Raw genomic sequence first — 22,340 nt, forward strand, 5'->3', positions numbered from 1 at the left:
ACAACAGACAGTGCCAGGTTTACAGTGGTGCCAGTGGTGTCATGGAGCCGGGCCCATGCAGAGAAGGGGCCCTGGCCTGCTCTGCTTGCACTGTGCCCTGAGACCCCAACAGCCCACTGGCTCCCCCGCCACTTGCTCCTCTCGGCCTGCTCGCTGAGGGCTCCTCTTCACCCCCGACCCCACCCGCCAGCTTCCCTCTGCTCCCTGGCCATACCCCAGTGCACCTCCGGCTCCGGGCAGTCTCTGCTTCCCACCACCTGTGGGGCCCCACCTGTCTCCCTGGAGCTGAGCCGCCTGGAACTGATGAAGAAGCCTGGCCAGTCTCAGCCAGTTGCTGGGGAACAGGACAGTGTGGGGGGCTTGGCTGGGCCCCTCCAGGCAAGTGGGTTCTGAGGGAGCCTGGCCGGGGCAGGCCCTGGCCTGGATAATCGCAGCACTCCCAAGGGGCCAGAGCGATTCCCGGCCCTGGGACCAGCCCTGGCTGCACTGGTGGCTCAGCCTGGCACACACAGTCACTTCCCAGAGGGCCGGTGAGTATGGCCAGGAGGCAGGGCCTAGGGGAGTGGGTCTCTGGAAGGCCTGTGGGGGAGGTGCGTGCTGGGTTGTGAGGGGGCTGGGAATATCTGTGTGTGTTGGGGCACTAGGGAGTGGGGGTTCTGTGTGGGGTGCTGGGCAGTTGTGGTGGGACTATGGTCAGGGGGGCATGGGTCAGGGGTGGTGTTGTGCATTTGTGGCCAGGTCTAGGAGGGGGCGCTGGGCATAGGGAATCAGGGGTTGTTACGGAGTTGGGCAGGGGGGATGTGTGGCACGGCATGGCAGGCCATTGTGCGTCTGGCAACTGCCGGTTTGTAAATAGTGCCCTCGCACTGTGCTGGGTGGAGCAGGGCCACCCCTGCCATGCCATCCCTCTGATCGGCCCCTTGTTCCAGGGACCGACTCTCCTGCACCATGCTCCATTGCCCCCATGGGGGCCCGCAAACATGATTGGTGCCAAGCCCACAAAAGATTAATCCGGCCCTGACAACAGAGGGTTCCTCTGGGAGGGGGCTGCTACCTGGACAACAGCAGACTACATACAGCAAGTGTGTGTGTGTGGGGGGGGAGATGCAGGCTCTGTCTCCTGTTGGTCCTTTGATGTCCCAGCCCCCTTCCCACTATCCTGGGGTCCCCTACTACATTCTTTCCAGGGACCCCTGAGTCAGCAGTGCGTGGGCACGAACCCCTCAAATGACCAGGGTCACCACACAGGAAACATTGCAGAAGTAGCAAACACTATATTATCTGCCCTATCTATATAGTGATTTAAAGCCAGGTTCAGGGGCAGTTTGGGGTAATTTAGAACCAGATAAAGCCAGTGCAAGAACAACTTAACATGCCTCACATCTGGGTTCAAGCAGCCTAACGGAATCATCATAACAGCACAAATGACCTTCCCATGATGGGAGAGAGCGGACGCTAGCATCTCGTTGTAAAGGAAACAACATTGAACAAAACTACTTTTGTAGCAGAAGTAAATTAGGAAAAAACTTGAACAAAAGACTACTTGGCCCAGTGCCCCTCCTGTACCAAACGATTCACAAACTGCTCCTGGGCCAGGAAAATCATTATGCATATGCTCATTTGAGAGGCAGATTTTATATCAGCACAGCCAATTATCTCCCACAATCTCCAGAGAGAGACAAAGAGAAAGGCTGTAGAACCTTTTGTGAGAGGATCTTGACTTTGGATCAAAGGGCCAGCTCCTCAGCTGGTGTAAATCCCTAAGCCACTATGTACCGGCTGAGGATATGGCTTAATATACTGAAAACTGTCATTAATAACCATGTCAACATGTTTTTCCAATGAATCATACAAATGAAATATCATGGATTACAAGATTTGTGTTTTAAAGAATAACAAGGTATTGTCATGTTTTTCTAGAGGGCATTTCAAATCTCTATGAAAAATGGTTGCCACATGAAGGCAGTGTATAGTAAACCCCCAGGGTCTCTGCCAATCTGGCCTGGGGGGGAAATTTCTTCCTGACTCCAAATAAGAAGATCAGTTAGACCCTGGGCATGTGGGCAAGACCCACCAGATGGACACTTGGGAAAGAATTCTCTGTAGTAACTCAGAGCTCTCACTATCTGTTGGAGATATTTACTGCTAGCAGTTGCAGATTGGCTACATGCTATTGTAGGCAGTCTCATCTTCCCATCCCCTCCATAAATTTATCAAGCTCTGTCCTGGAATCAGTAGGTTTTTTGCCCTCATTGCTCCTCTTGAAAGGCTGTTACAGAACTTCACTCTGCCACGAAGTGAAGTGATTATAGAAAACTAGAACAAAGACAATCCTGGTGATTATTGGAGTGATCCCTGAGTGTATGAATAAGCAGCTCAAGAATACATTAGGAATGCAAGACATCATGATCCATGACCTCTGGAAGATAGTACTCTTCAACACTGTGAGAATTTTAAGGAAAGTCAAAGGAGAATGTTTGCATTTGAGTACCAAAATGCAAGAATTTTGCAGAGAGTTTAACAAAACTCCTGACTACCCAAATCTAATGAGTCAGTTTACAGTCAGGATTTATTCGTGACTCATGAGAATACATTTTAGACTGTAGCTGTCCCCTTTTTGTGCTTAAAGAGCCTGTATATTGTGAATATAATTTGTTTAAATAAAATTCCCCATGGTGTAAGACTGATGACTAAATAAATAATGATGAATTTCCAATACAATTTGTGAACATTTTCATGAATATAGGTTTTCAAATGAAGCCTCAAATAATAAATAATATGGGCCTCATGAATAAGTGCAAGTCAAATTTAATTAATTTATCTTAAGTATATTCACACATATTTTGCCATTACGGAGCCAGTTCTAACAATCATTTTGGAAATTTGGTAATGCTTCAGTTAAGGTTCCCAAAAGCACATTCATCCATTTTGCTTTGATAATGTTATTTTATCTAAAATTATTGCCAACTGACAATTAAAAAACAAACATAATGGGCTGATTCTGATCTTGGCCTGTTACCAGTTTTACACTGATGTAACCTCACTGATTTCACAGCTGATTGTCGCCTGTGTAATTAAGAGAAAAATCAGGTTCATGATGTGTTTTAAATTATATGACTAGTACACAATTGTTGTAGCACTAGATGATTGTTAATCCTTTGTAAGACATTTTCTTATCAATTTTTTTTATTTAACAGGCAATAATTCTCAACAGGCCAAATCTCAGACCCTGCCAAAACCTAAGTAAATGCAAGCAGACTAGATGGAATCTGGCCTGATGCATTTTTGAACCAAACTTCTGAATGTTTGTCCATCAATACTAAGTCCAGTACTAACTACCTCCAAAGCCAACAGGATATGTGGTCACCAGAAAGGGGGATATTCTTCCCACTTGTGGATATGTGAATAGCCTCTATACAATGCCCATATATTTGTAAACGCCTTTTGCCTGTTGCAGCAAATACATCTTTGTAATATAAGATAGTCCTATACTTATTCTTCAAGCAGTGAAGTAAAAAGGATTTATAGATCATCGGGGATTTTTTGAAGAAATGATTTTAAATGATAAATAAACCCTATTTCCTATTTCAGGGTTCAGGAACCCAATTTTCTTTGTCCACACAGGCATGACACATTGCTCACAGGTGATGTATGATGTTTCTGCATGCAGTATTAGTCATAAGGATACCTGCAGTACCCAAGCCATTATAATGTCATTGTAATATATGTTGCTTATAGTTTAATATCTAACATTTATCTACAGTAACTGAATAAAAATGAGACCTATTATACCTTTCTCTATTTTATCTGTCACTCAGTTATAATTATAATTGTAATGCAGCTAAGATGATAATGCTAAAAACATAATTCCAACGTTCAACTCTTATTTAGGTGCCTGCCCATTGATTCTGTGCACTTATGGTCACCAGGTCTACACAGATTCGGTAATGGTATTTTAACTGCAACAGTGAAATCCCATACCTTATATTTTTTTCTACCATACATTGTGCTATCTGTACTCTTCAGTAGATAGACTTCTGTAGGAACTATCTCCTCCCTTGTGTATACAGTTAGATTAAACACAACTAACAATTAGGGTATAAGACATATATATCTATGCAAACTGCAGGCTTCTAACTAACAACAGCTATTGGGAGTTACCATTTGATCCTAATGAATGCATAACACTATCATGGGATTATGGACAAATTTTGCTTTCAGTTACACTGGTGTAAATGACCACAAGTAGTGGGTTAACAATAATAACAAAGCAAGCAAACTAACAAAACCCTTCTAAGGCCCTGATCCAACAAAGCACTTAAGTATAGGCTTTACGATAAGCATGTGAGTAGTCAAGTTGAAGTGATGGGACTACCTATGTGTTTAAAGTTAAGATCATGCTTATGTGCTTTGCTGGATCAGGGTCTAAATTACTTGTTCTTCTGATTTCCCATTTCATTCTCTCTTTTATGTGTCTGTCCTTTATGTTTCCATCCTGGCACACAGGTTTAATTTTTTTAAAGTGCTGTGACAAGATGGCCGACGTTTGTACGGTGGATCCTGCGCTTTTCTTGGCTAAGATGCCACCTCTTGCCCCTGCTCTTGGGTGCTGAGGGCCCCACTAGTGGCCTGGGAAGGTGGTACAGGAGGCAAGCATTGGAGGGGTCTGGGTTGGCTCCTCACTCTGAGTCCCAACCCCTCTCAATCCCTGCGGATTTCTTACCCTCTTCCCTCTTGGGTGGGGTCACCCTTGGTCCTTAGATGCTGGGGCAGGGAGTCTCCCTGCTCTGCTGGCAGGGCTGGATTACCCATTAGGCAGACTAAGCACATGCTTAGGGCACCAGCAAAGCAGGGGGCACCAAAAAAAAATGAGATTTAAAAAAAAAATTGATATTTGCTATTTCAAAAAAGCATCGAAGCAGTCATCATGAGAAAAATCAGAACTTCGTTAGACTTCCTTACACTCTACTACACACTCGTCCCCCATTTTTCTGTTTTCTTTTTATTACTTATCCCCACCTAAACCGGGGGGGGGGGGGCATCCTACTAACGTAGATTGAAATAATGCAAGGAAATCAGAGACTGTAACTGATCATCCTACTCCTGGTGGTAAAACAGACGTTGTTCTAGAAGGTGTGGATGTGTCAGAGACTGAACCTGCTCATGCTGTAAATAATAGGAGAAAAGATCCTGGTGTGTGGATTGATTTCAGTACCGATGATGTAGCTTACTGGATAGATCATGGACCAAATGACTGTCAACACCACACTGGGCCATTTGAGAAATCACATCGGACTTTTACCAATGGCAAACAAACAAGATATTGTCCACAAAAAATATTTTTGGGCATGAAAGCGAATGGTGAGAAATACCCTGGAGAATGGCTACTGTATTCACCATCAACAGGGTCTGTGTACGGTTTTGTTTGCAAACTTTTTGCATATAAACCTTCAACATCCCGGTTTGCTGCAGATGGATTTAGTGGCTGGCAGAATACTGTTTTAATTGAACAGCTCACAGAGATTCAATGTTGACATATTTAAATCGAAGACAGGGCTTTGGATTGACACAAAAATTGGAAGAACAAATTAAAGGGGAGCGTGAATATTGGCAACAAGTCTTGCAGCATGTTATAGCTGTTCTTCAAACATTAGCTGAATGTGGTCTGCCTTTCCGGGGATCAAATGACATATTTGGATCATTGCAGAATGGAAATTTCCTGGGATTGTTGGAGCTTGTGGCTCAGTCTGAACCATTTTTGCAAGGCCATATCTCAAAATATGGGAATTCTGGCAAAGGTAACTCATCATACTTATCAAAGACAATATGTGATGAATTCATTGGGCTAATGAGTGACAAAGTTCGTTCAGCTATTGTGGATGAAATAAGTACTGCTGGGTACTTCAGTTTATCTGTCAACTCTACACCTGATCTTTCACATATTGATCAATTGAGTATTGTACTACGATATGTGTCTCCCACAGATGGAAAACCAGTTAAATAATTTTTAAAATTTCTCAATTTGAAAAGCCACACTGCTGAAGAAATGGCAAATCAAGTACTGCTTTATGTGTGCCAAGTTTGCAAAATAGATTTCTCAAAGTGCAGAGGTCAGTCCTATGACAATGCTGCCAACATGTCAGGGTGTTATCAAGGAATGCAGAAGAAGCTTTTAGAACAGAACAAATATGCCATATTCATACCACGTGCTGCACACTCTCTCAGTCTTGTTGGCTGCAGTGCTGTTGATTGTTGTCCGGTGGCAGTAAGGTTTTTCTCAACAGTCCAGTTACTTTATACATTTTTCTCTGCTTCAACACACTGATGGACAGTTCTTAAAATATATTTGGGCAATGATCATGTGTTGAAATCTCTTTCTAGTGCTCGCTGGGAGGCACATACAGTGGCAACAAGTGCAATTCTGGAGTCCTATTCAAACATTGTGGATGCATTAGAAAGTATAGCTGAAGACCAATCACAAAAGGGAGAAAAAGCTGCAAAGAGTCCTGTGGCACCTTATAGACTAACAGACGTATTGGAGCATGAGCTTTCGTGGGTGAATACCCACTTCATCGGATGTCATGTCATGCATCTGACGAAGTGGGTATTCACCCACGAAAGCTCATGCTCCAATACGTCTGTTAGTCTATAAGGTGCCACAGGACTCTTTGCTGCTTTTACAGATCCAGACTAACACGGCTACCCCTCTGATAAAAGGGAGAAACTATACGAGAGGCAGAAAACATTGCAAACAAGATGCAAGAACTAGAGTTTGTATTCATGTTGACCGTGCGGAATGAAATTTTACAACACTTTTACCACACAAGTCAAGCTCTCCAAGAAAAAGAATTGGATTTGAAAACAGGTGCAGACCTCTGTCAATTATTAGCAGACCACTTACACACTTTGAGGAATGATTTCAAAAGATTTGAAGACATATCAAAAGATATCTTGCCTGATACTAACTACAAAGAAGCCCAGTCCTGCAAGTGAATCAGGAAAAAAACAAGCAAATGATAGCAGTGCAACAGAGACAGCATTGAATCCTAGAGACAAATTTCTCATATCTACTTACTATGCTATAATTGATACACTTGAAGCTCATATGAAGAGGACAGGTGACATGTACAAAGAAGTATCAAGTAGATTTTCTTTTCTAAATGATATGGACTTATCTGACGAACAATATTCACAAGGTTCCCAAAAGCTAGTTGACTCCTACCCTGTTGACTTGAACATGAATCTCTGTGGAGAAGTACGGCAGTTCCACTGTTATATGCACGCAAAGTTTAATGAAACTGTGAAAGCTTCGGCTGCTGCCTCGGTCCACTTAACTATCTCCAGGCCCCGAGCTCTTATCAGGTCCATCAGAGGCACTGCTCTTGTGGGGAAGTGAGGGATGAACCAGCAGTAGTACTCCACTATCCCTAAGAATGCTCTGACTTGCTTCTTGCGGATTGGGTAGGATCATTCCTGTATTGCCTTCATTTTGTTCCATTGGTACTTCACCAGGCCCCTTCTGACTACATACCTGAGGTATCTGGCCTCGGCTAACCCTATTGCACATTTGGATGGATTAATGGTGAGGCCAGCATAAGATCATCTAGTACCACTTCCACTTTCCCCAGGTGCATCTCCCAGTCAGGGCTATGGATTACCACATCATCTAAATAGGTGGCAGCATACTTGGCATGGGGTCAAAGTAATCTGTCCATCAATCATTGGAAAGTCGCAGGGGCCCCATAGAGTCCAAAAGGGAGGATGGTATATTGGAAGAGGTCATCGGGTGTAGAGAAAGTTTTTTTTTCCTTGTCGTCCTCAGCCAGTGGGATCTGCTAGTAGCCTTTTGGCAAGTCCAAGGTGGTCAAGTATCAGGCCTTGCCTAACTGATCCATCAGCTCATCAATACGTGGTATTGGATAGGCATCGAATTGGGATACCTCGTTTAACTTCCAGAAGTCATTACACATCCTCAGGGTGCCATCAGGCTTGGGGACCAAGAAAATAGGGCTGGACCACTGGCTGTGTGATTCTTCAATCACCCCAAGTTCCAGCATCTTCCTTACTTCTGCCCTAATCTCTTCTCTTTTTGCCTCTAGTTTGCGATATGGTTTTATCATCACCCTTGCTCCGGGACAGGTGACGATGTGGTATTTGATCAGCATCATATGGCCTGGTTGTGAGGAGAATATGTCTTAGTTCTGCTGGATCATTTCAACAACCTCTGTTCATTCTTCTGGGGTTAATTCGGGGGATATCTTTACCTGACCTCATGGGTCATCTGCCTGGGATAGAGCCGGCAGGACGGCCAGGCACGTCCCCCCAATTGATCCACAGTTTCAGTAAGTTGATGTGGTATATCTGCTCTGGCCTTCGGCGGTCTGGCTGCTTCAACTTATAATTCACCTCCGCAATGGCTTCCACGATCTCACAGGGTCCATGTCAACTGGCCAGGAGCTTGCTTTCTGTTGTTGGTACCAGCACCAGCACCCATTCTCCTGGTTGAAATTTCCCTGTTTTTGTCCAATGATTGTAGTATGTTCATTGGGCCTCTTGTGCTTTCTCCAAATGCTCTCGTACTATGGGGGTCACTTGGGCTATTCATTCTCTCATCTGAGCCATGTGTGCAATGATGTTCTTCCCTGGGTTGGGTTGTTCCTCCCATTCCTTCTTCACAATGTCTAATAAGCCACGTGGGTGGCACCTGTACAGTAGCTCAAAGGGGGAGAATCCAGTAGATGCTTGGGGAACTTCTTGTATTGCAAACATCAGGTATGGTAGGAGGGCATCCCAGTCTTTTCTGTATTGGGCCTCTACCTTTTGGATCATGCTCTTGAGAGTGCGATTAAATCGCTCAACCAGACCATCTGTTTGGGGATGATAGACTGAGGTCTGCAAGGCTTGGATGCAGAGCAGAGTACATAAGTCTTTCATTAATCTCGACATGAAGGGAGTCCCTTGGTCTGTCAGGATCTCCTTAGGGATGCCTACCCTAGTAAAAACCTGCACCAGTTATTTTGTGATTGCCTTGGATGTGGGGTTTCTTAAAGGAATGGCTTCAGGGTACCGTGTAGCATAGTCCAAGATGACAAGTATGCTTCGGTGGCCCTGGGTCATTCTTTCTAGTGGGCCCATTAGATCCATTGCTATCCTTTCAAAAGGAACTTCAATAAAGGGTACCAACAGGGTCCTTAACTGAGGTCAGGGGCTTTGCAGCTGGCACTCTGGGCAGGAGATGCAATAGCATTGGACTTCTGTCCATACTCCCAGCCAGTAGAGCCTCCTTAGGACTCTATCCAGGGTCTTGTCTGCTCCTAAATGTCCCCCAAACAGATGACTATGAGCTAACTCTAATACAGCCCTTGTGTGCTTCCGTGGCACCAAGAGCTGTTCTACTACTTCCCCCTGTATTGGCACTACCCAATACCACAGAACCTGCTTGATTATATAGTATGGCTCAATCTTGGGTGGCCTGGGTCATCAGCAGGTGATTGGTCTCTTGCTGCAGCCGCATGGCCTCTTGTTGGGCAGCTGCCTGCCAGTTAGCCTCCTGCTGCGCGGCAGTGGCTTGCACCAGTGCTTTGACCACATCCTCCATCTTGGGGCAGGGTGGTTGTGACCCACCTTGGATTATGTTCACGGCGGAGAAATACCACTTCTAACACTACGTGTGACCAGACGGCCGATGTTCGTATGGTGGGTCCTGCGCTTTTCTTGGCAGAGGGGCTAAGATGTCACCCTTTGCCCCTGCTCTTGGGTGCCGACGGCCCTGCTAGTGGCCCAGGAAGATGATAGAGGAGGGAAGCAGGGGAGGGGTCTGGGTTTGCTTCTCGCTCTGAGTCCCAGCCCGTCTCAGCCCCTGCGGGATTCTCGCCCTCTTCCCCCTTTGGTGGGTCACCCTCAGTCCTTAGATGCTGGGGGAGGGAGTCTCCCTGCCCTGCCGGGGTAGGGTCTCCTTTACTTTGGTTCTCTGGTCTTTCAAATCTCACACACACCTCCAAGCTCCAGTCCTCTCTCCTTCCTCCTCCTCCCCTGCCTGCCTGAAGCAGGGGGTTTTATTAGGTTCCTGACAGGGCCTTAACTGACTACAGGTGCTCCAATTAACCTGTAGCAACCCCACCTAGTCTACAGGGAACCACGCCTTAATTAGTCTTGGGCTTATATATTTCCCCTCTCCCACTGCTCCTTGGCCCTCCTGTATCACAGTGCGTAAATGATTTAGGGAATTTTCAGTGGGACTTACGATCTGAAATCACTTAAGTGCCTTTGAAAATTTGACCCATAGTCTATATGAAACATGTGTGATTCCACACAGCAATAACTGCTTACTTGGGTATAATTCACTATGACATTGGGGCCCGAGAATGGGATAAAGGCTGCACATTGGCAGCATTTAATACATAAAAAATAAATACAGATTGCCTGTATTGACTGTGATGGGGTTACTGCATATTTAGGTGAGTGTGACTGACAGCAGAAGATGGCCCTCAATTCTGGGTACTTTTGAATGAGATTTCTGGGGGAAAGGTGCCTCTTCATCTCCCTGCATACTTGTGTACCTCCCAGGCAAAATGTAATTGGTGCACAGTTATTATTCACAGGAAGGAACATGGGTATTTCATGCAGAATCATTTAGGGTGCAGGTATTATTTATTCAGTGTGGGTGATTTTCACCCATATTCAGAGATCAGCACCAGGTTTATGTGTCACTTAAATCCAATTTAAGTCCACAAAATAGGTCTTTTAACTATTTTTTCCCTCCCAACTACCTTCCTACTCAGTCCAGCACTGAGCATAGCTTGGCAGGACCCAAAGATGTGGACCATGATTTCTAACATGACAAATAGCATCCTTTTAATATAATGGTACTCCATACCAATAGGGGGTGCAGATTTAATTATATATCTGTTCTATATGCCTTAATGTGTTTCTGGCTCTGATGTTATTAAAGTGGTCACCATTTCCAACACAGGTTGGTATAATGTCAGTATTTCTGGTATAAATCTCATGCTTCCTCTCTATGGAAAGGTTTCCCCATATATTCAACTTTCTATGAAATTTGCTGAAGAGCCTAACAAGCTCTGTGCTACTTCTGGAGTTTCGAAGTACCCTTTTTAATCATTTTTGTTTGCTGTTCAGTTGAAAGAAAGAAAATTTCATTTTAATCAGACTCCTTGACCCTTTTGGTTTTCAGAAAGAACAGAATAAAAACCTATGGTCAAATTCTGCTCTTATTTATATCAGTGTAAATTATAATAATACCAATTTACATAGGTACCTAAGACAAAAATTTGACCTTCACATTTATAAATGGCAAATTGACAAGTCCTGCTAAAGAAGCAAATAGCTTGGCACTAATCTGTTTCCACTATGCTGTCTGTCCTAAATTTTAGTTCTAAGAACAATGCTTTCCATTATCCTTCCTAAATTTAGAATGTCTATCTGTACAGGTTTAAATTTTCTGCTTACATTGTCATTAAATCATAGTCTTTTGCAATGATCCTAAATAAGGTGAGGATTTAAACGAAATAATTACTCTGAGCCTACAGGTAAAGAATACATTGATGTATTCTGTCAGGATATAAAAAGGATATTAATTTGTGAATGTAAATGTGGTATTTCCAGGAAGCTTCATTCCCTCCAGAGAGCTTTCTTTCTAGTTTATTATAGAAATCCACAATCTGAAAAGAGAGTACAAACCAGCCCTACTACTCAAATTAAAAGAATCATTACAAAAGCTAGTTAATTGCTTCAAACTAAAAGCTTTCCTTTCCCCCCGTTCCTTTTAAATGTAGTATTTAAATCTGCTTTCTAAAAGATTTCAAAATCAGGATTATAAACTTTTAATATTAGAAATTCTCCATCAGAAATTAGTTTAAAGAGCATTTGTTTAATTAACAAAATATTTTACTGGACATCTCAAAGTAAGAGATGCACAATGTGACAACTCTTTAAAGCAAGTTAATTTTAAGATCTAATTACAATGCAACATTATTTGTAGACAGAGCCCTCCCCGCCCAAAAAAATCTATTTAGTTCATGTTTAACCTCCCAGCAAGTGTATTGTGATAGTTAGCAGATATATTCTACTGTATTTTCTGATTCTAAGTATATTGTATCCCTCTTTGCTTTTTTCTACTTTGTGCATCCAGGCCATGATAGAGTAGTCTGTTCCATATTCAAATTAATCTGAGTGAAGAAGCTTTTCCTTGCCAGTTTTGGCTTGAGCCAAAACCAAAAGACAGAAGTACTAATTCTTCTTTTAAGGATTGACATGGTGGTGTATTCTGAGCACAGGACCAGGAGATGGGAAAACCTGAATCCTAATCCCTGCCGTTACTCTCTGTCCTCTCAGATTAGTCAAATACACCTCTTAGCACTCATGGTTCTCCTTGCATATAGGTTGATGGGAACAAAATCTAATGCCAGAGGGACATGTAGCCAGAAGTTGGGGAAGCAGCAGCTCCTCTGCACATCCCTCCCATCCCGGGATCCTACAGAAGCCTCTCTATGCTCCTTCATGAATTTAGGACTCTGGGAAGTAGAGAGCAGATACAGCATGGGTAGGAGTTCAGGGAAGTACCAGGAGGCATCTGTACTCTACAGCATAGTCCTTGCAGATGTTATTGCTGCTAGAAGCAACATTAGCTGACCCTCAGCACCTGCCCATCCCAGATTAACTAATGCTTGCCAAGTGTTTTGAAGATTAAAGGCACTAGTGTATGTAAGTGCTAACTTATTTTCACCTCACCCTGTAAAAAAATATGTAGCACAGTGGTTTTCAACTTTTCTTCATCTGCAGACCCCTAAAATTTTTCGGTGCGGATCCTTTTGGAAATCTTAGACATAGTCGCAGACCACAGGTTGAAAACCACTGGTATAGTAGATAGGAATGCTGGCCTTGCTTTATTTCCCAGCCCAGTCACCTGACTTGAGTCATGGTTAAAAAGTTTAATTCCCTTATCATGTGACCCCAAGTAGCCAAATGGAGGCTATGACTTTCTCTGCAATACCGCTTACTTCCCGGAACATCTGAACACTCTGCAGCCACCTCCTGCAGTTCCCTGCCAGGCTCCTGCCTAGGCTGAGAAATTGAGGCAGTTTCCTTTGTTACATTTTTATTAATATTGTGTTTACCCAGGGCTGCCACCACATTCCAGGCATTCAGCAGCCTGCCCCTCACACGTCCCCACAGCCCATGGGGACCCTCACACATCCAGCTGCATGGCCAGCAAAAGCTGCAGCTCACCCCCTTGCCACTGGGGGCTGCTGTGGCACTGGGCCTGAGGGAGGCAGGTCACTGCTCAGCTTCTCCTCTCACTGCTCCCCTTGCTGGGGCACAGCCAGCTGGTGCATCAGGGAGGAGGCTGTGGTGGCAGCAGCTGGTAGGGTGGGAAAGGCCAGGGGCCTGCAGGGGGTGGAGGAGCAGAGAGAGAATAGGTTGGGGTCTGCAGTGGGATGGGGGCAGGAAAGGGGAGGCTGTTGGGAGGGAGGGTGAGAAAATATTTGCAAATATGCAAATTATTCCATTAAATAATTTACATAAAATGCCCCACGTGGAGCCAGACAAAATCTGGCAGCCACGCCTACCTCCAACACCAACTGAGCAGCACACAGCTGTGTGGCAAAGATATTCTCTTTGTTTCCTGGCCCGCTCACGTCAGGGCGGGTAAATTCCCATGTCACACACCACTGACTCCTCTGGCCGTAGTTAGATGCTGTTATGTCATGACCCGCAGGATGCATGTGGGAAACCGAGACCAAGCCCCTGGCTGGGAAATTGTGCTGAAGTCTGAAGTTTGGTTATTCACAGAGATAAAACTCTCCAGCAATTGAACCTATATATAGGCCTTCAAGTCTGCCACATGACCTCAGCCCCTTTAGATGGCTTCAGGTAATGCATGGGGTGGTAAAGGCAGGGCCATACTAAGACATAGGCACTATGGGCATATGCCTAGGGCATCATCTCCTGGAGTCATGTGATCATATCAGAACTTTCACTTTTTTGAAAAAAGTAAGATGCTAGCCCTCCTGGTTGTGAAGAAAAGCCTGGAAACTTGACCTGAATGCAGCTGATGGAGTGCAGAGAAATGGAAAAAATAGCTTTCAGAGCAGTACACTGCATCATGCATCTCTGGGACATGAAAGGTGGGGCATGATATAGGAGTGGTGTTGCAGGGCTGGAGCTGTGGGTGCCACAGTGTGCCTATGTACTAGACTGTCGTGAGTAAAAGGGGACTTAAACATTCCATGCGGGATACCCTGGATGTGGGGTGGGCAATGGATGTAGAGCTTGTGAAATGACTCTGTGCTGGCAACACTCCTGGGTCTCAATGTAGGGAGAAGGCCGGGATGATAGGAGGGATGTGGCTGGAGTGCACTGTACTCCAACTATTCTGTGCAGGTGTAATAGCTCAGAGACCAATACAACTTAGAGCAGCCTTTAGGCAAGCTCCCAAGCAGGGCCAGAATTAAAGAGGCACAAAAGTGGGTTACAACACCCCTCCTGTTGTCCCTTTCTTGCACTGGCCACACAGGAGAGGTGGAACAGAAACTCTAACTACAAATACTCATTTTAGCAGTTTCTCTCTTGTTTAGGGAATGTTCTTTTTGAATTATTTCCAACTGTTAATTGTACTGATATGAAAAACCAGAAGAAGAAAAAGGAGCATTAGGCCTTATGTACACAAGGGAAATTGACTGGTACAGGTGTTCCAAAGTAACTATTCTGCTATAGCTAGTCTGGTATAAATTAGCTATTCCAGAATAATTTTTGACAGGGAATATTTTTTAGATTTTATTGCAGAATAATATCACTTTTATTCTGTAATAGAGTCTCCACATCAGGCAGTTATTCCAGAATAGCCATAGTGGATATTCTGGAATAGCTATTGCTGGTTAATTTCCCCCATGTAGAAAACCCTAAGTAATATGCCCATTCATTGGCTGAAATGTTATTGAGACATTCTATGCTAGCCATTCCTGTAGCCTGTAAAAATATAGTGTTGGTGACACCTAGTGGAAGAAAAAAAATTAAATCTTACATCTTCCCCTTCAAAGCAGCTCCCATTTCAAGTCAATAGTCCACAGAAACAAAAATGTCTCTCATTAAATATGTCTGAATGTTTGCTCAGTTTGGTATGCATCTGAGCACCTCAAAACATTAACTGACTTTTCCTATTGGCATTTACAATAGGAACTCTAAATAGCTTGGGACTCTAAATAACTGAAGAGTATAGGTATAAACCTGATCCTGTGAGTTTCTGTGTTCTCTAAACTCTGATTCTCTTTCTCTCTCACTCTATAACTGTTACTATTCATGCTACATGTATCATTTACAAAACATATCTCATGATAGTATCTGAGCACAGGGAAAGATCTTGCAAGTGAAAAAATTCCACAAAGCATCCTAAAGGCAGCTGATGTTATTTCCCAGTAGGACCACAGGGTGGAGCAGTAAAGGCCATTATCTTTGAAAATTTGTGGCGATTAGGGGAGGTCCTGGATGATTGGAAAAAGGCAAATACAATGCCCATATTTTAAAAAGGGAAGAAAGAGAACCCTGAAAACTACAGACCAGTCAGCCTCACTTCAGTCCCCAGCAAAATCATGGAGCAGGACCTCAAGGAATCCATTTTGAAGCACTTAGAGGAGAGGAAGGTGATCAGTAACAGTCAGCATGGATTCACCAAGGACAAGTATCCCTGACCAACCTGATTGCCTTCTATGATGAGATAACTAGCTCTGTGGATATGGAGAAAGCAGTGGATGTGATATATCTTGACTTTAGCAAAGTTTTTGATACGGTCTCTCACAGTATTCTTGACAGCAAGCTAAAGAAGTATGGATTAGATGAATGGACATAAAGTGGATAGAAAGCTGGCTAGATTGTCGGGCTCAACAGGTAGTGATCAACGGCTCGATATCTAGTTGGCAGCTGGTATCAATCGGAGTGCCCCAGGGGTCGGTCCTGGGGCTGGTTTTGTTCAACATCTTTATTAAATCAATGATCTGGATGATGGGATGGATTGCACCCTCAGCAAGTTCACAGATGACACTAAACTGGGGAGAGAGAGAGATAAGCTGCAGTGTAGGGATAGAGTCCAGAGTGACCTAGACAAATTAGAGGATTGGGCCAAAAGAAATCTGATGAGCTTCAACAAGGACAAGTGCAGAATCCTGCACTTAGGAAGGAAGAATCTCATGCACCGCTACAGGCTGGGGACTGACTGGCTAAGCAGCAGTTCTGAAGAAAAGGACCTGTGGATTACAGTGGATGAGAAGCTGGATATGAGTCAGCTGTGTGCCCTTGTTGCCAAGAAGGCCAACGGCATATTGGGCTGTATTGGTAGGAGCATTGCCAGCAGATCGAGAGAAGTGATTATTCCCCTCTATTCGGCACTGGTGAGGCCACACCTGAAGTACTGTGTCCAGTTTTGGTCCCCCCACCCCCCACTACATAAGGGATGTGGACAAATTGGAGAGAGTCCAGCGGATAGTAACGGAAATGATTGGGGGCTGGGGCACATGACTTATGAGGATAGGCTGAGGGAAATGGGGTTATTTAGTCTGCAGAAGAGAAGAGTGAGTGGGGATTTGATAGCAGCCTTCAACTACCTCAAGGGAGGTTCCAAAGAGGATGGAGCTAGGTTATTCTCAATGGTGGAAGATGACAGAACAAGAAGCAATGGTCTCAAGTTGCAGTGGGGGAGGTCTAGGCTGGATATTAGAAAACACTATTTCACTAGGAGGGTGCTGAAGCAGTGGAATGGGTTACCTAGGGAGGTGGTGAAATCTCCATCTTTAGAGTTTTTTTAAGGCCCAGCTTGATAAAACCCTGGCTGGGATGATTTAGTTGGTGTTGGTCCTGCTTTGAGCAGGGGATTGGACTAGATGACCTCTTGAGGTCTCTTTCAACCCTAATATTCTATGATTCTATGATCCTTTACTCTGAAAGACTCAGCATGTTATCAAAACATACAAAATGTATGTACAAAACTCATTGAGAGGTCTCTGCATTATTATCTAGTGATTCAATTCATGCTCCAGAACCTATTTGTTTCCTTTTTCCTGCTCTGTCTGAAGGTAGTGGGCACTATAGCTACCTTTGCCCAGGGGACCAACTGAGCAATAAAGATCACCTCCCAGCGGGTCTGTGGAACAATGGAATTGTCAGCCTGAGAGTGAGACTCATGTGCACAAGAGAGGATGCTTTCTCAGTGTCTGGCACACAGCTGGAACTCACTCCTGGAAGAGATGAGAACAACCACAACTTGAGCCGCTTTCAGATCTGACAGAACTGTCAAAGACATTGATTTGACCTCGCTCTCCCACAATAACAAAGGGGGCGGAATAATAGAAGAGATCCCTAAATGCAGTGCTTCTCTAACTTTAAAGCCTAGTGTCCCAAATCTAAAATTCAAAAATACCTTTTGATTATAATCAGAGTAGCTACAACAGATTCTTAATCCAATACTATTCTGGTTTATATATATCACATTCACTAACCTGCAAAATCTCTACCCTGGGGTAGATGCAGTGGCAGAGCCAGGTTTTGCAATGGGATAGGCATTAGGTGCCAATGGGCAGAAAGTGAGTGAGATATCCCCTGAAGATACTAGACACGGAGAATGGGCCTGCTGTTCCCCCTTCCCCCCCGGAACAGTAGCCTGGCCCCCATATCCAATGAAGGCAACTGCAGCTAAGGACCGTGAAAAAATAAAATCAAAGTTCCAATCATAGGCAAGAATGTTTTTTGCACACTTTGTATGGTGGCAAGAAGAGTTTTCACAGCCAACCTTTAGTAGCAACTACAAAGTATTTTCTCATCCACATTTTGCACCAATCAGTCTCACCCAGAACAGATGCATTATTGGAATGATAAAGCTTTGTTTGCACCCCATGGACTGGAATATTTGTCATATCTAGCTATCTGCATTTATACAATGCCAGATCAGAGTGTGTAGCAGTGCAAGGGAATAATGGGATGTAAGACACCATATACTCCCTTGCACCAGCTACCTGCACCACACTTGAGAAGGAGAGGAGGCTGTACAAAGCCAAGGCAGGCCCTTCCTGGTAGGTGGTGGGTGGAGAAGGGGAGTGGATGGATTCAAGGCTTCATTCCTCCAAACACCTCCTCCCAGCTATACCGAGAGAAGTAAGCTGCACCACACAAAGACCTGGTGTAACCCACACACCCGCTGGGTGTGGTGTTCTGTACCATCTAGTGGCACCAAGACCACTTAAAGACCAAGATAAAATGAGTCTACTTAACAGCCCATTGCATGCATGCCATAAGCTCCAGAGGTCCCAGGTTTGATCCCGCTTGCTGACAACCAGGGTCTATCAAGTGATTCAATTCATGCTCCAAAACCTATTTGTTTCCTTTTTCCTGCTCTGTCTGAAGGTAATGGGCACAATAGCTACCTTTGCTCAGGGGACCAACTGAGCAATAAAGATCACCTCCTAGCGGGTCTGTGGAACAATGGGATTGTCAGCCTGAGACTGACACTGGCACAGGGCACTTCCTCCTTGGAGCAATGGGGAAATCTGTTACGGTTTGCTCCAAAGGGCAGCATAACAATGGTCTCCTGTGAAATGCCGCTGAAATTCAGCAACATTTTGGCGGCGACGACTCTCAATGACGCCGCTTGCCGCTGACAAGTGGCGTCATCAAGAGGGGTCACCACTGAAATGCCGCCGAAATTCGGCAACATTTCAGCGGCGATGACTCTCAATGATGCCGCTTGCTGCTGACAAGTGGCGTCATCAAGAGGCATCACCGCTGAAATTTTGGCGGATGCTCGACCGCCGCCACGGTCCTTCGTCTGGCGCCCAGCAGACGAAAAGATTGGGGACCACTGGACTAGAGGCATATGTAGGATGACATATCCAATGAAGAATCTACTTTGCTTGTGGTTTTGAATTGAAGACTAATAATAAAAGAATTATCAGAATTTTGCAAACTCCAAAACAATCTGAGTTTTATTTTATTCAGAATGGTTCCTCCATCCAGCTGTATGTAGAAGGGGCTTCTCAATGGCTCACAGGAGACCCTTGTTAAAATCATATTGCTAAATTAAAGGGAGGGCTGGGGTAATTTCCTTTTCCCTGATGGGAGTTCACTCCCTCCCTGCATATTGCTAGCCATCTCTTCCAAAGATGACGTAGCCTCAGGGTTTATAAAAAAAAATAAAACTTCTGAAGAGACAATTTTGGTCTGAGGAATATAGCAGACTATATCAAATGTCAGGTATTTTCAGGAAAAAAGTGTTTTCAGGCTGATACTCCAGCTCAGGTCTCTTTACAAGATACTCCCTCCCCTCTGCCCTCACACACTCACCCCTACAAGCACATGCACAAAACTCGTTTCAAACAGCACAAGTAGATACTATCAATATACTCAACATAATTGTTCAGGAACAAAGTCTAAACATTTCCAGGGAATTACACTTAATACAAGTTTGTCTGCCAAAATAAAATCCCCTTCCTCTTTATAGTTATAATGAGAGTTTTCTCATTTCTCATTTCTCACTAGAAAACAAATGAATAGTTTCACACCCCTCATTGCTGCTTTCTGCAAGCAAGTCCAACTTTGAGCAGGGGGTTGGACTAGATGACCTCCTGAGGTCCCTTCCAACCCTGAGATTCTATGATTCTAAGTGCACACCTGGCACATGGGTCTTACCACAGTCTGAGGAGGTAACATTTTGTGGGAACCCTTTGTCAAAATACTGCCAGTGCAGCATTTCACTCATCTCTATTTTAAAACATAAATACAGGGCCAGCACAACCCATTAGGTGACCTAGGCAATTGCCTAGGGCACTAACATTTGGGGGGCGGTGACTACGGCGGCTGGATGTTCGGCCGCCATGGTTGTCGTCGGTATTTCGGGGGCGGGACCTTCCGCTGCCTAGGGTGCCAAAAAGGCTGCCTGCACTCCTGTATAAATACAGAGACAATGCCTAGAACACTGGACTGGGACTTAGAAGACCTTGGTTCTGTTCTAAATGCTGTCATTGGCCTGCTAGGTGATCTTGGATAAGTCATTTCACCTCTCTGTGCCTCAATTGTGCCACCATAAAATGGGGATAATGATAGTTAACTCCTTTGTAAAGCACTTTGAGACTATGGATGAATAGGAGCTAGGTATTATCATGAAGATGCCTTTGGTCCTAACACACCTGGATGCTCTCCATCACCCAGCATGACTCATATTCTAATCACTTTGGTACTAGTAGTTGCTAGTTTAATAGCAAAGTGTTGGCATAATAGATCAGATTAGGAAAAAACTGTTTGTTTTTCTTTCCAAGAAAAAGTCAGGGTGACACGCTGGCACTTTTGCTGTGCAGGACTCTTGCTCCTTCTCTCTCTGTGTTCTGTCCCTTCTATCCTCCTCTCAGAGTTTTAATAACTCTTGTTAAGAATTACAGATATAAATGTTCAAAAAGTGACTAGTGAATTGGAGTGACTTTATTTTCAGGTGCCCAACTTGAGACCTTAAAGGGGACTGAAATGCAGAGGGCAAGTGCTGAGAGTGAATTTCCAACTCTTTTGAAGTTCATTCATCATTAGCTATTAGTTAACAATCTCAACGAAGTATTCACAAAACCCGACTATTTTAAACATACATCCCTTAACATTATTTTGTGCACTGTGTATATTTCACACACATTGTAAAACAACCCGCACATTTGAGACAGGAGGTGTATGTAACATAACAATCCTTTTTAGCATATAACTTTTTGAAAAGTTTGCTGAACTTTGGAAATCTGGTTCCAGTCATTCAGTATTACTCACTGCATGTAAAATTTCTTTTAAATTGCAAACGATGGTCAATAAAATGACCAGAACTTGAAATACCACTTGCCGACATTTACCAATTTTTTGTTACTCTAGATATTCAATAAAATACATCATGGAAATAATTAAAAACATGAACATTTTGTGTATTACGAAGAAATGGTGGAGGAGCATAAACGTTGTTGCGCAGACAACATACATGTTAGTAATTTACATTTCTCTTGATAAGGAAGGGCAGTGAGAATTTTCAGTGATGCATCACATGAGGACCATATATAGAAGAAACATATTTACATGTTATGAATTACAAAAACCTTGAGGTAAATTTCCAAGTGAGTAGTCTTTTGGGGGGATTCCATTTTTTGGTGCCTTACTTGAGACATCTTAAAGAGGTCTGATTTTCAGAGGGTGGGTGCCATTATCAACTCTCTGGTTTAAAGACACCAGATACTGCAACTGAAAGCACATGGGCAGATTACAGCACCAATGCAAATCAAGTTGCAGGATTGGGCCTTAACTAATATCCAGTATAATCAAAGTTGTTAAAATTCCAAATGTAATCAACTCCATTGTGCCCTCTGCCTCTCCCCCAAAATACATGTAAAATGCATACTTCTGTGAGCTAATCTTATAGTCCCAATCTACATTGAAGTGGCTGGATAAAATAAATCCTTCATTCACCTACTCTTGGAAGTAACATATTGGCCACAAATATCAATCTGATTAATCACTTATTACAGTTTTGCTCCATTAACTCCAATAGGAATACTGTATATATACTACATAGGTGAGAGAAAAATTAAACCAAAGATATTTCCAATTTGATGGTAAAAAGCAGGGCTGTCAATTAATCTCAGTTAACTCATGCGATTAACTCAAAAAAATTAATCGCAATTAAAAAAAATTAATCGTGATTAATCACTGTTAAACAACAGAATACCAGCTGAAATGTATTAAATATTCTGGATGTTTTTCTACATTTTCATATATGTTGTATTCTGTGTTGTAATTGAAATCAAAGTGTATATTATTTTTTATTACAAATATTTGCACTGTAAAAATGATAAAAGAAATAGTATTTTTAAATTTACCTCATACAAGTACTGTAGTGCAATCCCTTTATCATGAAAGTGCAACTTACAAATGTAGATTTTTTTTTGGTTACACAACTGCACTCAAAAACAAAACAATGTAAAACTTCAGAGCCTACAAGTCCACTCAGTCCTACTTCTTGTTCAGCCAATCGCTAAGACAAACAAATTTGTTTACATTTACAGGAGATAATGCTGCCCTCTTATTTACCGTGTCACCAGAAAGTGAGAACAGGCATTTGCATGGCACTTTTGTAGCTGGCATTGCAAGGTAGTTACATGCTAAACATTTGTATGCTCCTTCATACTTCGGCCACCATTCCAGAGGACATACTTCCATGCTGATGATGCTCATTAAAAAAAAAGCGTTAATTAAATTTGTGACTGAACTCTTGGTGGGGGGGAATTGTATGTCCCCTGCTCTGTTTTACGCACATTCTGCCA

The 22,340-nt window shown here is 43.5% G+C and overlaps 1 protein-coding gene and 1 pseudogene across 2 annotated transcripts in view; both read left to right on the plus strand.

Annotated features, from left to right (window-relative positions):
* The first annotated feature begins 379 nt into the window (after positions 1 to 379).
* SLC2A12 (solute carrier family 2 member 12) overlaps positions 380 to 22,340 on the plus strand; it is a 68,883-nt gene continuing 46,922 nt past the window's right edge. The window contains exon 1 of one of the 2 annotated variants that reach the window (XM_039528436.1): positions 380 to 530. The gene's annotated coding sequence lies outside the window, so the exon portion shown is untranslated. The remainder of the gene's footprint in view (positions 531 to 22,340) is intronic. The other variant, XM_039528441.1, reaches the window with a different exon arrangement.
* Positions 5,528 to 6,325, plus strand: LOC120401142 (annotated as a pseudogene).

This window comes from Mauremys reevesii, linkage group 3, assembly GCF_016161935.1.
Source record: "Mauremys reevesii isolate NIE-2019 linkage group 3, ASM1616193v1, whole genome shotgun sequence".
Taxonomy (NCBI): domain Eukaryota; kingdom Metazoa; phylum Chordata; order Testudines; family Geoemydidae; genus Mauremys; species Mauremys reevesii.